Below are 23,748 nucleotides of genomic sequence, written 5' to 3'. Positions count from 1 at the left end.
TAGAGAAGTGTGTGAACTTAGAAAAGAATATGAAAGTGAAAAAGCAATATTCTCTTGAACACCATAAAGAAAAGTGTTTCAAAATAAAGAATCAAGTCGGTGCTGTGGCTTAGCTGGTTAAAGCGCCTGTCTAGTAAACAGGAGATCCTGAGTTCAACTCTGAGCAGTGCCTTGCTTTTCTCATTGTTATATAACAAATCATTTTCATTAGGTCTTATTCTGATACAATTAAAATATAAAAGTCTGATTCATCTTACTGTTGAACAGATCATCTTTAACCTTATAAAAACCCAAGTATATTCAAGATTATAGAATGAATACTGTTATTGCAAAATGAAAAAAATACATATCTATGAGAAAGACATAGATGAAATGTCTACCTAGATTGGAGCAATATTATTACCTTCATGAAAAAAAATTGTAAAGAATTCAAGAAATGGAATTGGGTTTTATAAGAGTACCTGTTTATTAAAACATATTAATCCTTGCGTAGTGATTGAGTATCTTTCGTGTTTAAGATTACAATACATATAAAGAAGAATTTATAGCAGAAAACAAATTTTAATCATTAACAATAAATTCTTTATGCATTTTTTACTATTACTGTTGGTGCTGTGGCTTAGTGGTTAAAGCTCCTGTCTCGTAAACAGGAAATCCTGAGTTCAATTCTCAGCAGCATTTAACTGTTTTCTCCATGCTTTCCGAATAATTTTCATCAAACAAGTGTTGAATACAATTTAAGTATAAACATCTGGTTCTATGAACTTTAGAATAAATTATCTTAAAAATTAAATAAAATGCTTGGTATTGTGAAGATTTTTGTAGGAATGCATTGACTGAAATAGGGAAAAGAAAATGACAAAGAACAAGATAGAGGTGAATGATCACTCTATTGTTGAATTCAACTAATCCATTCTTCAGCAAGGTATATTTTGAAATGATATGAATAGGGTAAACTTCAAATTAGAGAGGTGTTTTTGAATAAGTGAAGAGTCTTCATTCATCTTAAGTGTTTGAGTAGAGAAGTGTGTGAACTTAGAAAAGAATATGAAAGTGAAAAAGCAATATTCTCTTGAACACCATAAAGAAAAGTGTTTCAAATTTAAGAATCAAGTGGGTGCTGTGGCTTAGCTGGTTAAAGCGCCTGTCTAGTAAACAGGAGATCCTGAGTTCAACTCTCAGCAGTGCCTTGCTTTTCTCATTGTTATATAACAAATCATTTTTATTAGGTCTTATTCCGATACCATTAAAATATAAAAGTCTGATTCATCTTACTGTTGAACAGATCATCTTAAACCTTATAAAAACACAAGTATTTTCAAGATTATAGAATGAATACTGTTATTGCCAAATGAAAAAAATACATATCTATGAGAAAGACGTAGATGAAATTTCTACCTAGATTTGAGCAATATTAATACCTTCATGATTTTTTTTTTTTAAAGGATTCAAGAAATGAAATTGAGTTTTATAAGAGTACCTGTTTATTAAAACATATTAATACTTGCGTAGTGATTGAGTATGTTTTCGTGTTTAAGATTACAATACATATAAAGAAGAATTTATAGCAGGAAACACATTTTCATCATCAACAATAAATTATGTATGCATTTCTTACTATTAACGTTGGTGCTGTGGCTTAGTGGTTAAAGTGCCTGTCTCGTAAACAGGAAATCCTGAGTTCAAATCTCAGCAGCACCTAACTGTTTTCTCCATGCTTTCTGAATAATTTTCATCAAACAAATGTTGAATACAATTTAAGTATAAACATCTGGTTCTATGAACTTTAGAATAAGTTATCTTAAAAATTAAATAAAATACTTGGTATTGTGAAGATTTTTGTAGGAATGCATTGATTGAAATAGGGATAAGAAAATGACAAAGAACAAGATAGAGGTGAATGTTCACTCTATTGTTGAATTCAACTAATCCATTCTTCAGCAAGGTATATTTTAAAATGATATGAATAGGGTAAACTTCAAATTAGAGAGGTGTTTTTGAATAAGTGAAGAGTCTTCATTCATCTTAAGTGTTTGAGTAGAGAAGTGTGTGAACTTAGAAAAGAATATGAAAGTGAAAAAGCAATATTCTCTTGAACACCATAAAGAAAAGTGTTTCGAATTTAAGAATCAAGTGGGTGCTGTGGCTTAGCTGGTTAATGCGCCTGTCTAGTAAACAGGAGATCCTGAGTTCAACTCTCAGCAGTGCCTTGCTTTTCTCATTGTTATATAACAAATCATTTTCATTAGGTCTTATTCCGATACAATTAAAATATAAAAGTCTGATTCATCTTACTGTTGAACAGATCATCTTAAACCTTATAAAAACACAAGTATTTTCAAGATTATAGAATGAATACTGTTATTGCAAAATGAAAAAAATACATATCTATGAGAAAGACGTAGATGAAATTTCTACCTAGATTTGAGCAATATTAATACCTTCATGATTTTTTTTTAAAGAATTCAAGAAATGAAATTGAGTTTTATAAGAGTACCTGTTTATCAAAACATATTAATACTTGCATAGTGATTGAGTAGGTTTTCGTGTTTAAGATTACAATACATATAAAGAAGAATTTATAGCAGGAAACACATTTTCATCATCAACAATAAATTATGTATGCATTTCTTACTATTAACGTTGGTGCTGTGGCTTAGTGGTTAAAGCGCCTGTCTCGTAAACAGGAAATCCTGAGTTCAAATCTCAGCAGAACCTAAATGTTTTCTCCATGCTTTCCGAATAATTTTCATCAAACAAATGTTGAATACAATTTAAGAATAAACATCTGGTTCTATGAACTTTAGAATAAGTTATCTTAAAAATTAAATAAAATGCTTGGTATTGTGAAGATTTTTGTAGGAATGCATTGACTGAAATAGGGAAAAGAAAATGACAAAGAACAAGATAGAGGTGAATGATCACTCTATTGTTGAATTCAACTAATCCATTCTTCAGCAAGGTATATTTTAAAATGATATGAATAGGGTAAACTTCAAATTAGAGAGGTGTTTTTGAATAAGTGAAGAGTCTTCATTCATCTTAAGTGTTTGAGTAGAGAAGTGTGTGAACTTAGAAAATAATATGAAAGTAAAAAAGCAATATTCTCTTGAACACCATAAAGAAAAGTGTTTCAAATTTAAGAATCAAGTGGGTGCTGTGGCTTAGCTGGTTAAAGCGCCTGTCTAGTAAACAGGAGATCCTGAGTTCATCTCTCAGCAGTGCCTTGCATTTTCTCATTGTTATATAACAAATCATTTTCATTAGGTCTTATTCCGATACAATTAAAATATAAAAGTCTGATTCATCTTACTGTTGAACAGATCACCTTTAACCTTATAAAAACCCAGGTATTTTCAAGATTATAGAATGAATACTGTTATTGCAAAATGAAAAAAAGTACATATCTATGAGAAAGACGTAGATGAAATGCCTACCAAGATTGGAGCAATATTATTACCTTCATGAAAAAAAATTGTAAAGAATTCAAGAAATTAAATTGGGTTTTATAAGAGTACCTGTTTACTAAAATATATGAATCCTTGCGTAGTGATTGAGTATCTTTTCGTGTTTAAGATTACAATACATATAAAGAAGAATTTATAGCAGAAAACACATTTTCATCATCAACAATAAATTATTTATGCATTTTTTAATATTACCGTTGGTGCTGTGGCTTAGTGGTTAAATCTCCTATCTCGTAAACAGGAAATCCTGAGTTCAAATCTGAGCAGCATTTAACTGTTTTCTTCATGCTTTCCAAATAATTTTCATCAAACAAGTGATGAATACAATTCAAGTATAAACATCTGGTTCTATGAACTTTAGAATAAGTTATCCTAAAAATTAAATTAAATACTTGGTATTGTGAAGATTTTTGTAGGAATGCATTTATTGAAATAGGGAAAAGAAAATGACAAAGAACAAGATAGAGGTGAATGATCACTCTATTGTTGAATTCAACTAATCCATTCTTCAGCAAGGTATATTTTAAAATGATATGAATAGGGTAAACTTCAAATTAGAGAGGTGTTTTTGAATAAGTGAAGAGTCTTCATTCATCTTAAGTGTTTGAGTAGAGAAGTGTGTGAACTTAGAAAAGAATATGAAAGTGAAAAAGCAATATTCTCTTGAACACCATAAAGAAAAGTGTTTCAAATTTAAGAATCAAGTGGGTGCTGTGGCTTAGCTGGTTAAAGCGCCTGTCTAGTAAACAGGAGATCCTGAGTTCAACTCTCAGCAGTGCCTTGCTTTTCTCATTGTTATATAACAAATCATTTTCATTAGGTCTTATTCCGATGCAATTAAAATATAAAAGTCTGATTCATCTTACTGTTGAACAGATCATCTTAAACCTTATAAAAACACAAGTATTTTCAAGATTATAGAATGAATACTGTTATTGCCAAATGAAAAAATACATATCTATGAGCAAGACGTAGATGAAATTTCTACCTAGATTTGAGCAATATTAATACCTTCATGATTTTTTTTTTAAGAATTCAAGAAATGAAATTGAGTTTTATAAGAGTACCTGTTTATTAAAACATATTAATACTTGCGTAGTGATTGAGTATGTTTTCATGTTTAAGATTAGAATACATATAAAGAAGAATTTATAGCAGGAAACACATTTTCATCATCAACCATAAATTATGTATGCATTTCTTACTATTAACGTTGGTGCTGTGGCTTAGTGGTTAAAGCGCCTGTCTCGTAAACAGGAAATCCTGAGTTCAAATCTCAACAGCACCTAACTGTTTTCTCCATGCTTTCCGAATAATTTTCATCAAACAAATGTTGAATACAATTTAAGAATAAACATCTGGTTCTATGAACTTTAGAATAAGTTATCTTAAAAATTAAATAAAATGCTTGGTATTGAGAAGATTTTTGTAGGAATGCATTGACTGAAATAGGGAAAAGAAAATGACAAAGAACAAGATACAGGTGAATGATCACTCTATTGTTGAATTCAACTAATCCATTCTTCAGCAAGGTATATTTTAAAATGATATGAATAGGGTAAGCTTCAAATTAGAGAGGTGTTTTTGAATAAGTGAAGAGTCTTCATTCATCTTAAGTGTTTGAGTGGAGAAGTGTGTGAACTTAGAAAAGAATATGAAAGTGAAAAAGCAATATTCTCTTGAACACCATAAAGAAAAGTGTTTCAAATTTAAGAATCAAGTGGGTGCTGTGGCTTAGCTGGTTAAAGCACCTGTCTAGTAAACAGGAGATCCTGAGTTCAAATCTCAGCAGCGCCTTGCTTTTCTCATTGTAATATATAACAAATCATTTTCATTAGGTCTTATTCCGATACAATTAAAATATAAAAGTCTGATTCATCTTACTGTTGAACAGATCATATTTAACCTTATAAAAACCCAAGTATTTTCAAGATTATAGAATGAATAATGTTATTGCAAAATGAAAAAAATACATATCTATGAGAAATACGTCGATGAAATGTCTACCTAGATTGGAGTAATATTATTACCTTCATGAAAAAAAATTGTAAAGAATTCAAGAAATAAAATTGGGTTTTATAAGAGTACCTGTTTATAAAAAACATAGTAATACTTGCGTAGTGATTGAGTATGTTTTCCTGTTTAAGATTACAATACATATAAAGAAGAATTTATAACAGGAAACACATTTTCATCATCAACAATGAATAATTTATGCATTTCTTACTATTAACGTTGCTGCTGTGGCTTAGTGGTTAAAGCGCCTTTCTCGTAAACAGGAAATCCTGAGTTCAAATCTCAGCAGAACCTAACTGTTTTCTCCATGCTTTCCGAATAATTTACATCAAACAAATGTTGAATACAAATTAAGAATAAACATCTGGATCTATGAACTTTAGAATAAATTATCTTAAACATTAAATAAAATGCTTGGTATTGTGAAGATTTTTGTAGGAATGCATTGACTGAAATAGAGAAAAGAAAATGACAAAGAACAAGATAGAGGTGAATGATCACACAATTGTTGAATTCAACTAATCCATTCTTCAGCAAGGGATATTTTAAAATGATATGAATAGGGTAAACTTCAAATTAGAGAGGTGTTTTTTAAATAAGTGAAGAGTCTTCATTCATCTTAAGTGTTTGAGTAGAGAAGTGTGTGAACTTAGAAAAGAATATGAAAGTGAAAAAGCAATATTCTCTTGAACACCATAAAGAAAAGTGTTTCAAAATAAAGAATCAAGTGGATGCTGTGTCTTAGCTGGTTAAAGCGCCTGTCTAGTAAACAGGAGATCCTGAGTTCAACTCTGAGCAGTGCCTTGCTTTTCTCATTGTTATATAACAAATCATTTTCATTAGGTCTTATTCCGATACAATTAAAATATAAAAGTCTGATTCATCTTACTGTTGAACAGATCATCTTTAACCTTATAAAAACCCAAGTATTTTCAAGATTATAGAATGAATACTGTTATTGCAAAATGAAAAAAATACATATCTTTGAGAAAGACGTAGATCAAATGTCTACCTAGATTGGAGCAATATTATTACCTTCATGAAAAAAAATTGTAAAGAATTCAAGAAATGGAATTGTGTTTTATAAGAGTACCTGTTTATTAAAACATATTAATCCCTGCGTAGTGATTGAGTATCTTTTCGTGTTTAAGATTACAATACATATAAAGAAGAATTTATAGCAGAAAACAAATTTTCATCATTAACAATAAATTCTTTATGCATTTTTTACTATTACTGTTGGTGCTGTGGCTTAGTGGTTAAAGCTCCTGTCTCGTAAATAAGTGAAGAGTCTTCATTCATCTTAAGTGTTTGAGTAGAGAAGTGTGTGAACTTAGAAAAGAATATGAAAGTGAAAAAGCAATATTCTCTTGAACACCATAAAGAAAAGTGTTTCAAAATAAAGAATCAAGTGGGTGCTGTGGCTTAGCTGGTTAAAGCGCCTGTCTAGTAAACAGGAGATCCTGAGTTCAACTCTCAGCAGTGCCTTGCTTTTCTCATTGTTATATAACAAATCATTTTCATTAGGTCTTATTCCGATACAATTAAAATATAAAAGTCTGATTCATCTTACTGTGGAACAGATCATCTTAAACCTTATAAAAACACAAGTATTTTCAAGATTATAGAATGAATACTGTTATTGCCAAATGAAAAAAATACATATCTATGATAAAGACGTAGATGAAATTTCTACCTAGATTTGAGCAATATTAATACCTTCATGATTTTTTTTTTAAAGGATTCAAGAAAAGAAATTGAGTTTTATAAGAGTACCTGTTTATTAAAACATATTAATACTTGCGTAGTGATTGAGTATGTTTTCGTGTTTAAGATTACAATACATATAAAGAAGAATTTATAGCAGGAAACACATTTTCATCATCAACAATAAATTATGTATGCATTTCTTACTATTAACGTTGGTGCTGTGGCTTAGTGGTTAAAGCACCTGTCTCGTAAACAGGAAATCCTGAGTTCAAATCTCAGCAGCACCTAACTGTTTTCTCCATGCTTTCTGAATAATTTTCATCAAACAAATGTTGAATACAATTTAAGAATAAACATCTGGTTCTATGAACTTTAGAATAAGTTATCTTAAAAATTAAATAAAATGCTTGGTATTGTGAAGATTTTTGTAGGAATGCATTGACTGAAATAGGGATAAGAAAATGACAAAGAACAAGATAGAGGTGAATGTTCACTCTATTGTTGAATTCAACTAATCCATTCTTCAGCAAGGTATATTTTAAAATGATATGAATAGGGTAAACTTCAAATTAGAGAGGTGATTTTGAATAAGTGAAGAGTCTTCATTCATCTTAAGTGTTTGAGTAGAGAAGTGTGTGAACTTAGAAAAGAATATGAAAGTGAAAAAGCAATATTCTCTTGAACACCATAAAGAAAAGTGTTTCAAATTTAAGAATCAAGTGGGTGCTGTGGCTTAGCTGGTTAAAGCGCCTGTCTAGTAAACAGGAGATCCTGAGTTCAAATCTCAGCAGCGCCTTGCTTTTCTCATTGTTATATAACAAATCATTTTCATTAGGTCTTATTCCGATACAATTAAAATATAAAAGTCTGATTCATCTTACTGTTGAACAGATCATCTTTAACCTTATAAAAACCCAAGTATTTTCAAGATTATAGAATGAATACTGTTATTGCAAAATGAAAAAAATACATATCTATGAGAAAGACGCAGATGAAATGTCTACCTAGATTGGAGCAATATTATTACCTTCATGAAAAAAATTGTAAAGAATTCAAGAAATGAAATTGGGTTTTATAAGAGTACCTGTTTATTAAACATATTAATACTTGCGTAGTGATTGAGTATGTTTTCGTGTTTAAGATTACAATACATATAAAGAAGAATTCATAGCGGGAAACACATTTTCATCATCAACAATAAATTATGTATGCATTTCTTACTATTAACGTTGGTGCTGTGGCTTAGTGGTTAAAGGGCCTGTCTCGTAAACAGGAAATCCTGAGTTCAAATCTCAGCAGCACCTAAATGTTTTCTCCATGCTTTCCGAATAATTTTCATCAAACAAATGTTGAATACAATTTAAGAATAAACATCTGGTTCTATGAACTTTAGAATAAGTTATCTTAAAAATTAAATAAAATGCTTGGTATTGTGAAGATTTTTGTAGGAATGCATTGACTGAAATAGGGAAAAGAAAATGACAAAGAACAAGATAGAGGTGAATGATCACTCTATTGTTGAATTCAACTAATCCGTTCTTCAGCAAGGTATATTTTAAAATGATATGAATAGGGTAAACTTCAAATTAGAGAGGTGTTTTTGAATAAGTGAAGAGTCTTCATTCATCTTAAGTGTTTGAGTAGAGAAGTGTGTGAACTTAGAAAAGAATATGAAAGTGAAAAAGCAATATTCTCTTGAACACCATAAAGAAAAGTGTTTCAAATTTAAGAATCAAGTGGGTGCTGTGGCTTAGCTGGTTAAAGCGCCTGTCTAGTAAACAGGAGATCCTGAGTTCAAATCTCAGCAGCGCCTTGCTTTTCTCATTGTTATATAACAAATCATTTTCATTAGGTCTTATTCCGATACAATTAAAATATAAAAGTCTGATTCATCTTATGGAAAGGGGCGACCACTCGGTCCCCCCGCACGTATGGCAGAGTACCACGATCCCCCCGGGAAGCCATCTTGGGCGGGAAGCGAGTCTCGGCTGGTATGCCCGAAGCGGCGTAGCCGGGGCGCGCTTTTTCCCGCCCTAGAGTGGGCTGGCCTAGACACTGACGCGGCTGGCCACGCCCTCCGGGCAGGCAGGGGCGGGTTTACGCCCGCCCTGAAGACGGATAAAAGGGGACGCAAGACCAGAAGGCATCCTCTTGTTCCTGTGCTCTGAAGCTGCACCTCCTCGCTGCACGTGAGCTCGAGACGGAACGAAGAGCCAATTTTGAGCGTTGTAATCTTTCTTTTGTCTTACAGATACTCTGTCGGAGAAATGCCCAAGAAAGGCGGAAAGAGAATGACGACTGAACAGATGCTTCGGGTCCTCATGAAGGAGATGACCGAGCTGAAGAAGCGGGTGGCGGAGAGAGAGGGGGAAGGGGGGCCGGAACGTCCTTCGGCTGGAGCAGCCCCAGGAGGGAGAGCCAAGAGGCCAAGGAGGGGACCAGCTGGGGGAGACGTCCCGGTTCCCTGTACCCCGCTCGAAGCGCCAACCCCAGTACCTGTGGAGGGGAATCCGATTCCCGTGGTTGTCACCCCGGTGTCCAATGAAGATATGCCGCCCGAGCTGGCAGCACAACTTGCAGCGTGGTTGGGCGAAAGTAGTGAGGGCGCCACGGCTGTCGACGCGCAGGCGCTGATGAAGCAATTGCGCGAGAAACGGGATGCAGCCAAGGTGTCCGCGCCGGCTGCAGTAGTTGACAAGCCACCAGGGACGAATACGACCGCAGAGGCAGCGTCCGGTGCAGGTAAGCGGCCATTGCCGATTGCGAGGGACGAGTCAGCTCCCTCTCGTAGAGAAAGGTTGGGTCAACATGTGCCTTTGGCAATTAAAGAGAAGATTTGGGCGGGGGAATATGTGAACATCTTCTCGTTGCTTGTTGATCATTATGAGGTGGAGCATGTTAAGGGCCAGAAAGACCTCATGCATCCGGGTGTTTGGCGCGCAAAAATGGCCGCCTTTAAAGTGAATGAGAATATTGGCAATTGGGGCAAAGCATGGGGGATTTTTACGTCGATCTTGGGGGAACGTAGGCCCGAGTTGCTTTCCGAGTTGCCGACCTATCAGTCGCGAATCAAGGGGTACTCGACGTCACACCAGGGTAACCATTGGTTCTGCTACGATAATCTTTTTAGAAAGGCTAAAGAGCATAATAAAAGCTTAACCTGGGATTGTTATGATTCTTTGACATGGGATAAAATGAAGGAGACAGGAATGTTGAAGATACCATTGGTAGGGAGTAATGTTGGCGAATCCTCCCGCCAATATGCGGGGACGCCCTTTTGATCAGGTACGGGTACCGACGATTACTCGAGACCTGCCGGCAATACGGGGAAAAGGGGGTTCTGCTGGAATTTCAACAGAGGAAAATGTACTAGGCCCCAGGGATCGTGTAAATTTAAACACAAATGTAGTGGGTGCGGGTCGTCCCATCCTGAGTCCACGTGCAGAGCCAAAACGGGTGATAACGGGGGTAGAGGAGGCGCCAAACAGGTCTAACATAGTCCGAGGGGCGCCTTTACCTACCCCGATTGATACCTTGGCGATGATTCCCTGGCTCAGTGAATACCCGGATCGTACTTCTGCTGGGGTGCTGCGGAACGGGTTTTCGTATGGTTTCCGCATCCCGGTAGGGGACTTTCAGGGTGTGGAGAAGTGTAAAAATCAACTTTCGGTCCTGCAGCATACGACCGTGGTACAGGATAAGATCCGGAAAGAGGTTACTCGAGGTCGGGTTGCTGGCCTGTTTAGTGTACCCCCGGTGCAGGGTTTTGTTTGTTCTCCTTTAGGGGTGGTCCCCAAGAAGGACCCGGGTGAGTTCCGACTGATTCATAATTTATCAGCTCCACGTGGTCCTTCTGTAAACGATGCAATAGACCCAGAAGTGTGTTCGGTGCGGTACGCATCCTTCGAGGAGGCCGTAGCCATTTTGAATCGCCTGGGGCCCGGGGCGCTGATGGCGAAGTCAGATATCGAGTCAGCGTTCCGATTGCTCCCGGTACACCCAGACGACCAGCGTCTCCTGGGTTTCATGTTTCAGGGTCATTATTACATGGATAGGTGTATGCCGATGGGGTGCTCTATATCTTGTGCCTATTTCGAGAAATTCAGTAGTTTTCTACAATGGGTCTTCACAAAGAGGACGGGTTTCCAACATGTAATGCATTACCTTGATGATTTTCTGTTCCTTGGGGCAGCCGGGGATCTCGAATGTGGCCAGGCCTTGGCCGAATTTTGTGTGTTAATGAAGCAGTTTGGTGTGCCATTGGCACCAGGTAAGACGGTGGGTCCTGCGACTTGCCTCGAGTTTCTGAGGATCGAGTTAGACTCCAATGAGGGTTGTTTTCGTTTACCAGCTGACAAAGTGTGGAAGTTCAGGGCAGCCCTGCAAATGTGTATAAATCAATCTAAAATTACGCTGCATCAATTACAGCAGTTGGTGGGACAGTTGAATTTTGCCCTGAGGGTTATACCGATGGCCCGCCCTTTTTCCCGTTCAATTGCCCAAGCTATGGTCGGCCTAAAGGAGGGTCATCATCGCACGAGACTATCGGCTGAGGTCCGCCAGGACATGCGCATTTGGTTGGCATTTCTGGCGGATTTTAATGGTCGAGTCATCTGGAACAAACCGGCCGTGTCCTCTGAAGAACTGGGGCTATGGACAGATTCGGCAGGTAGCATAGGTTTTGGTGCCATCTTCGGCACAAAATGGTCGGCACAAAGGTGGCCGGCATGGTGGCATGACAATGGACTGACAAGTAATATTGCTTTCCTGGAACTTTTCCCCATTTTGGTGGCCCTGAGAACCTGGCCCGAAGGGTTCAAAGATCACTCTGTGGTATTTTGGTCTGACAATATGACCGTGGTCGAGTGCATCAATAGCCAGGCAGCACGATGTAAACTGATTTTAAGACTGCTCAAAGAAATTGTTTTACTGTGTATGCAACTGAATGTGCTATTCAGAGCAAAACATGTCCCGGGGGTAATGAATCAGGCGGCTGATGCACTGTCTCGTTTTCATATGCAGGCTTTCTCGGGTTTCCTTCCCACAGCGGACCCAGAGCCGGCACCCTTTCCCGAAGCTCTCTGGTCTCTCGGTGCCCCGAACTTCGTCACCTCGTGGGAGAGAGCCTAGCACCAAGGACGAGGAAGGCATATGAAGGGGCGTTTCGGTCCTATTTAGCCTTTTTGGGGACTGATAGAGAGGGGCTTTGGGGCCACGAGGAATGGGTAGTGAATTTTCTGATGTCCTTACGTAGGGCTGGGAAATCGGTGGCTACGGCCCAGAGGCATCGTGCTGCCATTTCCTTTGTTGCCAGGGCTCATAGTATCCAGGACCCGACAGCGTCTTTCGTTGTACAGAAAGCGCTGCGTGGGTGGCAACGCCTTGAGGGTCGCAGAGTAGATGAGAGGCGCCCGATAGGTTTGGATAGGTTGGCCCAGTTGTTGGCCACACTCCCTGCCACATGTTCATCTCAGTTTGAGACGGTGTTGTTCCGAGCCGCTTTTACGCTGGCATTTCACGGAGCGATGCGGGTGAGCGAACTGGTGGCAAGGAACAAACAGGATGTGACAGGGGGTTTGTGCCAGGAACACGTTCAGATCAGAGGAGTGACAATGACTGTCTCCTTTGTCAGGTCCAAGACCGATCAAGGTGGGATGGGTGACTGCATAATCATACGCAGGATTCCCGGGTCCTCCATGTGTCCGGTACAGTGTTTAGAAGACTACCTAGCACGAAGGGTGGCATCATGGGGGGGGACCTTGTTGAGACACGCGGACGCCACCCCACTGACGAAATTTCAGTTTCAGCGGGTGCTTGCGATGTCAATCGCCGCTGCGGGCTTGAACCCGGGCGAGTTTGGGACCCATTCCTTTAGGATAGGGGCTGCTACAGAGGCTACAGCCAGGGGTCTGAATGTCGAACAAGTTAAACGTGTGGGGCGTTGGTCCTCGAACTGTTATAAAAGGTATGTGCGGTTGCACATGTTGTGAAGCTGTAATGATGTACTCACGCTTCTTGGTTTTGTTTGGTTTTCAGTTGCGCAAGCCTACGAGGCGGGGCGGACTATGCAGTCGACCCAACACCGGGCCAGCGGTCAGACATCACCGGCTGTGAAAAAGGAGGTGTGGGTCGTGGGCCACTCATACGTGAGGCGTGCCGCGGACGTATTCAAAGCAGGTGACATGATTCACGTAGCTGGGGAATACGGGTACAGTGTGTCCTTCTACGGAAGAGGCGGTCTCTGTATTGACCAGTTTCAAGCATTTTTCGAGGGTTTGTTAGGGCGGACGAGGTCACCGCCGTCTATAGTCATAGTACATCTAGGGGGCAATGATTTGGTCACCACCGGTAGACGACTTCTCCTGGAGGCAATGCTTTCCACTGTAAGTTGGTTGGCGAGGAGAGTTCCGGGGTGCACAATTGCGTGGTCCCATATGATCCCACGAAAGGTGTGGCGAGGGGCTATTTCTGTTCCTGCTTTGAATCACTCTGTGAGAAAGCTTAATAACAAAGTGAGTAGGTTGTTCCGTTCCAGGACATTGCATTCTATTTCGCATGGCTGTATTAATGATGACAGTATGTATTTGGGGGATGGTGTGCATTTGTCTCGGGTGGGGAATGAGTTACTCATAGGAGACTTCTTAGCATGGTTAAAAACGTTAAAACATGACCTTTAGGTAGGAGCTTTGTGGGGGGTCCGGATAGCCGGTCAACTATCCGGCCTGTGGCGGTAAGGTCATGATCGGTGAGCACTAATTGGAAGATCCCCATGAGTGGGCGTCACCCAACACGGATGGGAGCGCTCGGGAGAGGTGGCCATTGGCCCCTCAACGGGGAGGCGGTCCCTTCTAAGGATGGGTCGCCGAAAGAAAAGGAAAGGCGGTCAAGGCCCCTTCCTGTGTAGGAGGGGTTACAGCCCCCTCCTGGGGAATTTCCCGGGGCCAGTGACGTCTGCGACGGCAGATGTGGTAAGTTGTGCGGGGTTTGGGGGGGGGTCTACGCTACCTTCTAGATACCTCACACGAGTCCTCGAACGACCTTTAAGTGGCGTCGAGTTTTATTGGTGCCCCCGTCAAGTCAAGGGAAATTGGTAGTTGCACTTGAGGTACGCCTCAGTGCTGTCGCCCCTCACAAGTGGGGGGGGGATTTCTGGTTAGGGATCTTGACACCGGTTACGACCTTGCCGTTGGCCCTTAAACGTTAGGATGTACAATTTCATAATTTCAAGTAAATGTTTGTAGGATGTTAGTTCGGCTAGGAGAACCTCTGATTAGAGAATCTGTTAAGGTTAGCCAAACATCGCAATGTGGTAATGAAATTGTACATTAATATGAAACTGTTGATTTAATGTTTTAATTTTGTTTTAATAAATACGGCCGGGAGGGTCACTCCCTCCCTCTTCCAAAAACTTCAAGAACTTTCCTGTTTCCCTCCTTTGGGGATTGTGTTGAGAGGGGGTGGCGGGTATCTCAGCCATATGGAAAGGGGCGACCACTCGGTCCCCCCGCACGTATGGCAGAGTACCACGATCCCCCCGGGAAGCCATCTTGGGCGGGAAGCGAGTCTCGGCTGGTATGCCCGAAGCGGCGTAGCCGGGGCGCGCTTTTTCCCGCCCTAGAGTGGGCTGGCCTAGACACTGACGCGGCTGGCCACGCCCTCCGGGCAGGCAGGGGCGGGTTTACGCCCGCCCTGAAGACGGATAAAAGGGGACGCAAGACCAGAAGGCATCCTCTTGTTCCTGTGCTCTGAAGCTGCACCTCCTCGCTGCACGTGAGCTCGAGACGGAACGAAGAGCCAATTTTGACCCACCCACCAGCCCCTGAAGACAGCCAGTTGTTTTGAATAAAAGTTGATGGATAATTCTAATTTCGTTTACAGGTTGTGGTATTATCATGTTGATTTTGAGTGTGTAATAAAGAATGGTCTATTTCATTTATGTTTTGTGATTAAAGAAATTCGGCTTTAGTGTTCATTTATAAGCATGCTTTTAATACGGTCATAGTAGCCGATGTATTTTAGTTTAGTAGGTTTGTTAGCATTGTCGTATTTATTTTGGTCGGGCGGTAAGGTCATGATCGGTGAGCACTAATTGGAAGATCCCTATGAGTGGGCGTCACCCAACACGGATGGGAGCGCTCGGGAGAGGTGGCCATTGGCCCCTCAACGGGGAGGCGGTCCCTTCTAAGGATGGGTCGCCGAAAGAAAAGGAAAGGCGGTCAAGGCCCCTTCCTGTGTAGGAGGGGTTACAGCCCCCTCCTGGGGAATTTCCCGGGGCGAGTGACGTCTGCGACGGCAGATGTGGTAAGTTGTGCGGGGTTTGGGGGGGGGTCTACGCTACCTTCTAGATACCTCACACGAGTCCTCGAACGACCTTTAAGTGGCGTCGAGTTTTATTGGTGCCCCCGTCAAGTCAAGGGAAATTGGTAGTTGCACTTGAGGTACGCCTCAGTGCTGTCGCCCCTCACAAGTGGGGGGGGTATTTCTGGTTAGGGATCTTGACACCGGTTACGACCTTGCCGTTGGCCCTTAAACGTTAGGATGTACAATTTCATAATTTCAAGTAAATGTTTGTAGGATGTTAGTTCGGCTAGGAGAACCTCTGTATTAGAGAATCTGTTGAGGTTAGCCAAACATCGCAATGTGGTAATGAAATTGTACATTAATATGAAACTGTTGATTTAATGTTTTAATTTTGTTTTAATAAATACGGCCGGGAGGGTCACTCCCTCCCTCTTCCAAAAACTTCAAGAACTGTTTCCTGTTTCCCTCCTTTGGGGATTGTGTTGAGAGGGGGTGGCGGGTATCTCAGCCACACTGTTGAACAGATATTCTTTAACCTTATAAAAACCCAAGTATTTTCAAGATTATAGAATGAATACTGTTATTGCAAAATGAAAAAAATACATATCTATGAGAAAGACGTAGATGAAATGTCTACCTAGATTGGAGCAATATTATTACCTTCATGAAAAAAATTGTAAAGAATTCAAGAAATGAAATTGGGTTTTATAAGAGTACCTGTTTATTAAACATATTAATACTTGCGTAGTGATTGAGTATGTTTTCGTGTTTAAGATTACAATACATATAAAGAAGAATTGATAGCAGGAAACACATTTTCATCATCAACAATAAATTATGTATGCATTTCTTACTATTAACGTTGGTGCTGTGGCTTAGTGGTTAAAGGGCCTGTCTCGTAAACAGGAAATCCTGAGTTCAAATCTCAGCAGCACCTAAATGTTTTCTCCATGCTTTCCGAATAATTTTCATCAAACAAATGTTGAATACAATTTAAGAATAAACATCTGGTTCTATGAACTTTAGAATAAGTTATCTTAAAAATTAAATAAAATGCTTGGTATTGTGAAGATTTTTGTAGGAATGCATTGACTGAAATAGGGAAAAGAAAATGACAAAGAACAAGATAGAGGTGAATGATCACTCTATTGTTGAATTCAACTAATCCGTTCTTCAGCAAGGTATATTTTAAAATGATATGAATAGGGTAAACTTCAAATTAGAGAGGTGTTTTTGAATAAGTGAAGAGTCTTCATTCATCTTAAGTGTTTGAGTAGAGAAGTGTGTGAACTTAGAAAAGAATATGAAAGTGAAAAAGCACTATTCTCTTGAAAACCATAAAGAAAAGTGTTTCAAATTTAAGAATCAAGTGGGTGCTGTGGCTTAGCTGGTTAAAGCACCTGTCTAGTAAACAGGAGATCCTGAGTTCATCTCTCAGCAGTGCCTTGCTTTTCTCATTGTTATATAACAAATCATTTTCATTAGGTCTTTTTCCGATACAATTAAAATATAAAAGTCTGATTCATCTTACTGTTGAACAGATCACCTTTAACCTTATAAAAACCCAGGTATTTTCAAGATTATAGAATGAATACTGTTATTGCAAAATGAAAAAAAGTACATATCTATGAGAAAGACGTAGATGAAATGTCTACCAAGATAGGAGCAATATTATTACCTTCATGAAAAAAATTGTAAAGAATTCAAGAAATGAAATTGGGTTTTATAAGAGTACCTGTTTATTAAAACATATGAATCCTTGCGAAGTGATTGAGTATCTTTTCGTGTTTAAGATTACAATACATATAAAGAAGAATTTATAGCAGAAAACACATTTTCATCATCAACAATAAATTATTTATGCATTTTTTACTATTACCGTTGGTGCTGTGGCTTAGTGGTTAAAGTGCCTGTCTCGTAAACAGGAAATCCTGAGTTCAAATCTCAGCAGCACCTAAATGTTTTCTCCATGTTTTCTGAATAATTTTCATCAAACAAATGTTGAATACAATTTAAGAATAAACATCTGGTTCTATGAACTTTAGAATAAGTTATCTTAAAAATTAAATAAAATGCTTGGTATTGTGAAGATTTTTGTAGGAATGCATTGACTGAAATAGGGAAAAGAAAATGACAAAGAACAAGATAGAGGTGAATGATCACTCTATTGTTGAATTCAACTAATCCATTCTTGAGCAAGGTATATTTTAAAATGCTATGAATTGGGGTAAACTTCAAATTAGGGAGGTGTTTTTGAATAAGTGAAGAGTCTTCATTCATCTTAAGTGTTTGAGTAGAGAAGTGTGTGAACTTAGAAAAGAATATGAAAGTGAAAAAGCAATATTCTCTTGAACACCATAAAGAAAAGTGTTTCAAATTTAAGAATCAAGTGGGTGCTGTGGCTTAGCTGGTTAAAGTGCCTGTCTAGTAAACAGGAGATCCTGAGTTCAACTCTCAGCAGTGCCTTGCTTTTCTCATTGTTATATAACAAATCATTTTCATTAGGTCTTATTCCGATACAATTAAAATATAAAAGTCTGATTCATCTTACTGTTGAACAGATCATCTTAAACCTTATAAAAACACAAGTATTTTCAAGATTATAGAATGAATACTGTTATTGCAAAATGAAAAAAATACATATCTATGAGAAAGACGTAGATGAAATTTCTACCTAGATTTGAGCAATATTAATACCTTCATGATTTTTTTTAAAGAATTCAAGAAATGAAATTGAGTTTTATAAGAGTACCTGTTTATCAAAACATATTAATACTTGCGTAGTGATTGAGTATGTTTTCGTGTTTAAGATTACAATACATATAAAGAAGAATTTATAGCAGGAAACACATTTTCATCATCAACAATAAATTATGTATGCATTTCTTACTATTAACGTTGGTGCTGTGGCTTAGTGGTTAAAGCGCCTGTCTCGTAAACAGGAAATCCTGAGTTCAAATCTCAGCAGCACCTAAATGATTTCTCCATGCTTTCCGAATAATTTTCATCAAACAAATGTTGAAAACAATTTAAGAATAAATATCTGGTTCTATGAACTTTAGAATAAGTTATCTTAAAAATTAAATAAAATGCTTGGTATTGTGAAGATTTTTGTAGGAATGCATTGACTGAAATAGGGAAAAGAAAATGACAAAGAACAAGATAGAGGTGAATGTTCACTCTATTGTTGAATTCAACTAATCCATTCTTCAGCAAGGTATATTTTAAAATGATATGAATAGGGTAAACTTCAAATTAGAGAGGTGATTTTGAATAAGTGAAGAGTCTTCATTCATCTTAAGTGTTTGAGTAGAGAAGTGTGTGAACTTAGAAAAGAATATGAAAGTGAAAAAGCAATATTCTCTTGAACACCATAAAGAAAAGTGTTTCAAATTTAAGAATCAAGTGGGTGCTGTGGCTTAGCTGGTTAAAGCGCCTGTCTAGTAAACAGGAGATCCTGAGTTCAAATCTCAGCAGCGCCTTGCTTTTCTCATTGTTATATAACAAATCATTTTCATTAGGTCTTATTCCGATACAATTAAAATATAAAAGTCTGATTCATCTTACTGTTGAACAGATCATCTTTAACCTTATAAAAACCCAAGTATTTTCAAGATTATAGAATGAATACTGTTATTGCAAAATGAAAAAAATACATATCTATGAGAAAGACGTAGATGAAATGTCTACCTAGATTGGAGCAATATTATTACCTTCATGAAAAAAATTGTAAAGAATTCAAGAAATGAAATTGGGTTTTATAAGAGTACCTGTTTATTAAACATATTAATACTTGCGTAGTGATTGAGTATGTTTTCGTGTTTAAGATTACAATACATATAAAGAAGAATTCATAGCGGGAAACACATTTTCATCATCAACAATAAATTATGTATGCATTTCTTACTATTAACGTTGGTGCTGTGGCTTAGTGGTTAAAGGGCCTGTCTCGTAAACAGGAAATCCTGAGTTCAAATCTCAGCAGCACCTAAATGTTTTCTCCATGCTTTCCGAATAATTTTCATCAAACAAATGTTGAATACAATTTAAGAATAAACATCTGGTTCTATGAACTTTAGAATAAGTTATCTTAAAAATTAAATAAAATGCTTGGTATTGTGAAGATTTTTGTAGGAATGCATTGACTGAAATAGGGAAAAGAAAATGACAAAGAACAAGATAGAGGTGAATGATCACTCTATTGTTGAATTCAACTAATCCGTTCTTCAGCAAGGTATATTTTAAAATGATATGAATAGGGTAAACTTCAAATTAGAGAGGTGTTTTTGAATAAGTGAAGAGTCTTCATTCATCTTAAGTGTTTGAGTAGAGAAGTGTGTGAACTTAGAAAAGAATATGAAAGTGAAAAAGCAATATTCTCTTGAACACCATAAAGAAAAGTGTTTCAAATTTAAGAATCAAGTGGGTGCTGTGGCTTAGCTGGTTAAAGCGCCTGTCTAGTAAACAGGAGATCCTGAGTTCAAATCTCAGCAGCGCCTTGCTTTTCTCATTGTTATATAACAAATCATTTTCATTAGGTCTTATTCCGATACAATTAAAATATAAAAGTCTGATTCATCTTATGGAAAGGGGCGACCACTCGGTCCCCCCGCACGTATGGCAGAGTACCACGATCCCCCCGGGAAGCCATCTTGGGCGGGAAGCGAGTCTCGGCTGGTATGCCCGAAGCGGCGTAGCCGGGGCGCGCTTTTTCCCGCCCTAGAGTGGGCTGGCCTAGACACTGACGCGGCTGGCCACGCCCTCCGGGCAGGCAGGGGCGGGTTTACGCCCGCCCTGAAGACGGATAAAAGGGGACGCAAGACCAGAAGGCATCCTCTTGTTCCTGTGCTCTGAAGCTGCACCTCCTCGCTGCACGTGAGCTCGAGACGGAACGAAGAGCCAATTTTGAGCGTTGTAATCTTTCTTTTGTCTTACAGATACTCTGTCGGAGAAATGCCCAAGAAAGGCGGAAAGAGAATGACGACTGAACAGATGCTTCGGGTCCTCATGAAGGAGATGACCGAGCTGAAGAAGCGGGTGGCGGAGAGAGAGGGGGAAGGGGGGCCGGAACGTCCTTCGGCTGGAGCAGCCCCAGGAGGGAGAGCCAAGAGGCCAAGGAGGGGACCAGCTGGGGGAGACGTCCCGGTTCCCTGTACCCCGCTCGAAGCGCCAACCCCAGTACCTGTGGAGGGGAATCCGATTCCCGTGGTTGTCACCCCGGTGTCCAATGAAGATATGCCGCCCGAGCTGGCAGCACAACTTGCAGCGTGGTTGGGCGAAAGTAGTGAGGGCGCCACGGCTGTCGACGCGCAGGCGCTGATGAAGCAATTGCGCGAGAAACGGGATGCAGCCAAGGTGTCCGCGCCGGCTGCAGTAGTTGACAAGCCACCAGGGACGAATACGACCGCAGAGGCAGCGTCCGGTGCAGGTAAGCGGCCATTGCCGATTGCGAGGGACGAGTCAGCTCCCTCTCGTAGAGAAAGGTTGGGTCAACATGTGCCTTTGGCAATTAAAGAGAAGATTTGGGCGGGGGAATATGTGAACATCTTCTCGTTGCTTGTTGATCATTATGAGGTGGAGCATGTTAAGGGCCAGAAAGACCTCATGCATCCGGGTGTTTGGCGCGCAAAAATGGCCGCCTTTAAAGTGAATGAGAATATTGGCAATTGGGGCAAAGCATGGGGGATTTTTACGTCGATCTTGGGGGAACGTAGGCCCGAGTTGCTTTCCGAGTTGCCGACCTATCAGTCGCGAATCAAGGGGTACTCGACGTCACACCAGGGTAACCATTGGTTCTGCTACGATAATCTTTTTAGAAAGGCTAAAGAGCATAATAAAAGCTTAACCTGGGATTGTTATGATTCTTTGACATGGGATAAAATGAAGGAGACAGGAATGTTGAAGATACCATTGGTAGGGAGTAATGTTGGCGAATCCTCCCGCCAATATGCGGGGACGCCCTTTTGATCAGGTACGGGTACCGACGATTACTCGAGACCTGCCGGCAATACGGGGAAAAGGGGGTTCTGCTGGAATTTCAACAGAGGAAAATGTACTAGGCCCCAGGGATCGTGTAAATTTAAACACAAATGTAGTGGGTGCGGGTCGTCCCATCCTGAGTCCACGTGCAGAGCCAAAACGGGTGATAACGGGGGTAGAGGAGGCGCCAAACAGGTCTAACATAGTCCGAGGGGCGCCTTTACCTACCCCGATTGATACCTTGGCGATGATTCCCTGGCTCAGTGAATACCCGGATCGTACTTCTGCTGGGGTGCTGCGGAACGGGTTTTCGTATGGTTTCCGCATCCCGGTAGGGGACTTTCAGGGTGTGGAGAAGTGTAAAAATCAACTTTCGGTCCTGCAGCATACGACCGTGGTACAGGATAAGATCCGGAAAGAGGTTACTCGAGGTCGGGTTGCTGGCCTGTTTAGTGTACCCCCGGTGCAGGGTTTTGTTTGTTCTCCTTTAGGGGTGGTCCCCAAGAAGGACCCGGGTGAGTTCCGACTGATTCATAATTTATCAGCTCCACGTGGTCCTTCTGTAAACGATGCAATAGACCCAGAAGTGTGTTCGGTGCGGTACGCATCCTTCGAGGAGGCCGTAGCCATTTTGAATCGCCTGGGGCCCGGGGCGCTGATGGCGAAGTCAGATATCGAGTCAGCGTTCCGATTGCTCCCGGTACACCCAGACGACCAGCGTCTCCTGGGTTTCATGTTTCAGGGTCATTATTACATGGATAGGTGTATGCCGATGGGGTGCTCTATATCTTGTGCCTATTTCGAGAAATTCAGTAGTTTTCTACAATGGGTCTTCACAAAGAGGACGGGTTTCCAACATGTAATGCATTACCTTGATGATTTTCTGTTCCTTGGGGCAGCCGGGGATCTCGAATGTGGCCAGGCCTTGGCCGAATTTTGTGTGTTAATGAAGCAGTTTGGTGTGCCATTGGCACCAGGTAAGACGGTGGGTCCTGCGACTTGCCTCGAGTTTCTGAGGATCGAGTTAGACTCCAATGAGGGTTGTTTTCGTTTACCAGCTGACAAAGTGTGGAAGTTCAGGGCAGCCCTGCAAATGTGTATAAATCAATCTAAAATTACGCTGCATCAATTACAGCAGTTGGTGGGACAGTTGAATTTTGCCCTGAGGGTTATACCGATGGCCCGCCCTTTTTCCCGTTCAATTGCCCAAGCTATGGTCGGCCTAAAGGAGGGTCATCATCGCACGAGACTATCGGCTGAGGTCCGCCAGGACATGCGCATTTGGTTGGCATTTCTGGCGGATTTTAATGGTCGAGTCATCTGGAACAAACCGGCCGTGTCCTCTGAAGAACTGGGGCTATGGACAGATTCGGCAGGTAGCATAGGTTTTGGTGCCATCTTCGGCACAAAATGGTCGGCACAAAGGTGGCCGGCATGGTGGCATGACAATGGACTGACAAGTAATATTGCTTTCCTGGAACTTTTCCCCATTTTGGTGGCCCTGAGAACCTGGCCCGAAGGGTTCAAAGATCACTCTGTGGTATTTTGGTCTGACAATATGACCGTGGTCGAGTGCATCAATAGCCAGGCAGCACGATGTAAACTGATTTTAAGACTGCTCAAAGAAATTGTTTTACTGTGTATGCAACTGAATGTGCTATTCAGAGCAAAACATGTCCCGGGGGTAATGAATCAGGCGGCTGATGCACTGTCTCGTTTTCATATGCAGGCTTTCTCGGGTTTCCTTCCCACAGCGGACCCAGAGCCGGCACCCTTTCCCGAAGCTCTCTGGTCTCTCGGTGCCCCGAACTTCGTCACCTCGTGGGAGAGAGCCTAGCACCAAGGACGAGGAAGGCATATGAAGGGGCGTTTCGGTCCTATTTAGCCTTTTTGGGGACTGATAGAGAGGGGCTTTGGGGCCACGAGGAATGGGTAGTGAATTTTCTGATGTCCTTACGTAGGGCTGGGAAATCGGTGGCTACGGCCCAGAGGCATCGTGCTGCCATTTCCTTTGTTGCCAGGGCTCATAGTATCCAGGACCCGACAGCGTCTTTCGTTGTACAGAAAGCGCTGCGTGGGTGGCAACGCCTTGAGGGTCGCAGAGTAGATGAGAGGCGCCCGATAGGTTTGGATAGGTTGGCCCAGTTGTTGGCCACACTCCCTGCCACATGTTCATCTCAGTTTGAGACGGTGTTGTTCCGAGCCGCTTTTACGCTGGCATTTCACGGAGCGATGCGGGTGAGCGAACTGGTGGCAAGGAACAAACAGGATGTGA

At 40.4% G+C, this 23,748-nt stretch overlaps 16 non-coding genes across 16 annotated transcripts; all 16 read left to right on the top strand.

Moving 5' to 3' along the window:
- The first annotated feature begins 608 nt into the window (after positions 1–608).
- TRNAT-CGU (transfer RNA threonine (anticodon CGU)) lies at positions 609–681 on the top strand. Its single transcript has one exon. It is a non-coding gene; the product is annotated as a tRNA-Thr (tRNA).
- Positions 682–1,116: 435 nt separating this feature from the next.
- Positions 1,117–1,190, top strand: TRNAT-AGU (transfer RNA threonine (anticodon AGU)). Its single transcript has one exon. It is a non-coding gene; the product is annotated as a tRNA-Thr (tRNA).
- Positions 1,191–1,628: 438 nt separating this feature from the next.
- TRNAT-CGU (transfer RNA threonine (anticodon CGU)) lies at positions 1,629–1,701 on the top strand. The gene has a single exon. It is a non-coding gene; the product is annotated as a tRNA-Thr (tRNA).
- A 944-nt stretch (positions 1,702–2,645) lies between these two features.
- TRNAT-CGU (transfer RNA threonine (anticodon CGU)) lies at positions 2,646–2,718 on the top strand. Its single transcript has one exon. It is a non-coding gene; the product is annotated as a tRNA-Thr (tRNA).
- Positions 2,719–4,174: 1,456 nt separating this feature from the next.
- Positions 4,175–4,248, top strand: TRNAT-AGU (transfer RNA threonine (anticodon AGU)). Its single transcript has one exon. It is a non-coding gene; the product is annotated as a tRNA-Thr (tRNA).
- A 434-nt stretch (positions 4,249–4,682) lies between these two features.
- On the top strand, positions 4,683–4,755 carry TRNAT-CGU (transfer RNA threonine (anticodon CGU)). Its single transcript has one exon. It is a non-coding gene; the product is annotated as a tRNA-Thr (tRNA).
- A 435-nt stretch (positions 4,756–5,190) lies between these two features.
- On the top strand, positions 5,191–5,264 carry TRNAT-AGU (transfer RNA threonine (anticodon AGU)). The gene has a single exon. It is a non-coding gene; the product is annotated as a tRNA-Thr (tRNA).
- Positions 5,265–6,897: 1,633 nt separating this feature from the next.
- On the top strand, positions 6,898–6,971 carry TRNAT-AGU (transfer RNA threonine (anticodon AGU)). The gene has a single exon. It is a non-coding gene; the product is annotated as a tRNA-Thr (tRNA).
- A 436-nt stretch (positions 6,972–7,407) lies between these two features.
- Positions 7,408–7,480, top strand: TRNAT-CGU (transfer RNA threonine (anticodon CGU)). The gene has a single exon. It is a non-coding gene; the product is annotated as a tRNA-Thr (tRNA).
- Positions 7,481–7,915: 435 nt separating this feature from the next.
- TRNAT-AGU (transfer RNA threonine (anticodon AGU)) lies at positions 7,916–7,989 on the top strand. Its single transcript has one exon. It is a non-coding gene; the product is annotated as a tRNA-Thr (tRNA).
- A 943-nt stretch (positions 7,990–8,932) lies between these two features.
- On the top strand, positions 8,933–9,006 carry TRNAT-AGU (transfer RNA threonine (anticodon AGU)). Its single transcript has one exon. It is a non-coding gene; the product is annotated as a tRNA-Thr (tRNA).
- Positions 9,007–17,377: 8,371 nt separating this feature from the next.
- TRNAT-CGU (transfer RNA threonine (anticodon CGU)) lies at positions 17,378–17,450 on the top strand. Its single transcript has one exon. It is a non-coding gene; the product is annotated as a tRNA-Thr (tRNA).
- Positions 17,451–17,886: 436 nt separating this feature from the next.
- On the top strand, positions 17,887–17,960 carry TRNAT-AGU (transfer RNA threonine (anticodon AGU)). The gene has a single exon. It is a non-coding gene; the product is annotated as a tRNA-Thr (tRNA).
- A 434-nt stretch (positions 17,961–18,394) lies between these two features.
- Positions 18,395–18,467, top strand: TRNAT-CGU (transfer RNA threonine (anticodon CGU)). The gene has a single exon. It is a non-coding gene; the product is annotated as a tRNA-Thr (tRNA).
- Positions 18,468–18,902: 435 nt separating this feature from the next.
- Positions 18,903–18,976, top strand: TRNAT-AGU (transfer RNA threonine (anticodon AGU)). The gene has a single exon. It is a non-coding gene; the product is annotated as a tRNA-Thr (tRNA).
- Positions 18,977–19,919: 943 nt separating this feature from the next.
- On the top strand, positions 19,920–19,993 carry TRNAT-AGU (transfer RNA threonine (anticodon AGU)). The gene has a single exon. It is a non-coding gene; the product is annotated as a tRNA-Thr (tRNA).
- Positions 19,994–23,748: the final 3,755 nt, after the last annotated feature.

The sequence above is a fragment of the Lissotriton vulgaris genome, chromosome 12, assembly GCF_964263255.1.
Source record: "Lissotriton vulgaris chromosome 12, aLisVul1.2, whole genome shotgun sequence".
Lineage (NCBI taxonomy): Eukaryota > Metazoa > Chordata > Amphibia > Caudata > Salamandridae > Lissotriton > Lissotriton vulgaris.
Note: the sequence above shows the minus strand (reverse complement) of the source record. Positions and strands in the feature narration are given on the sequence as shown.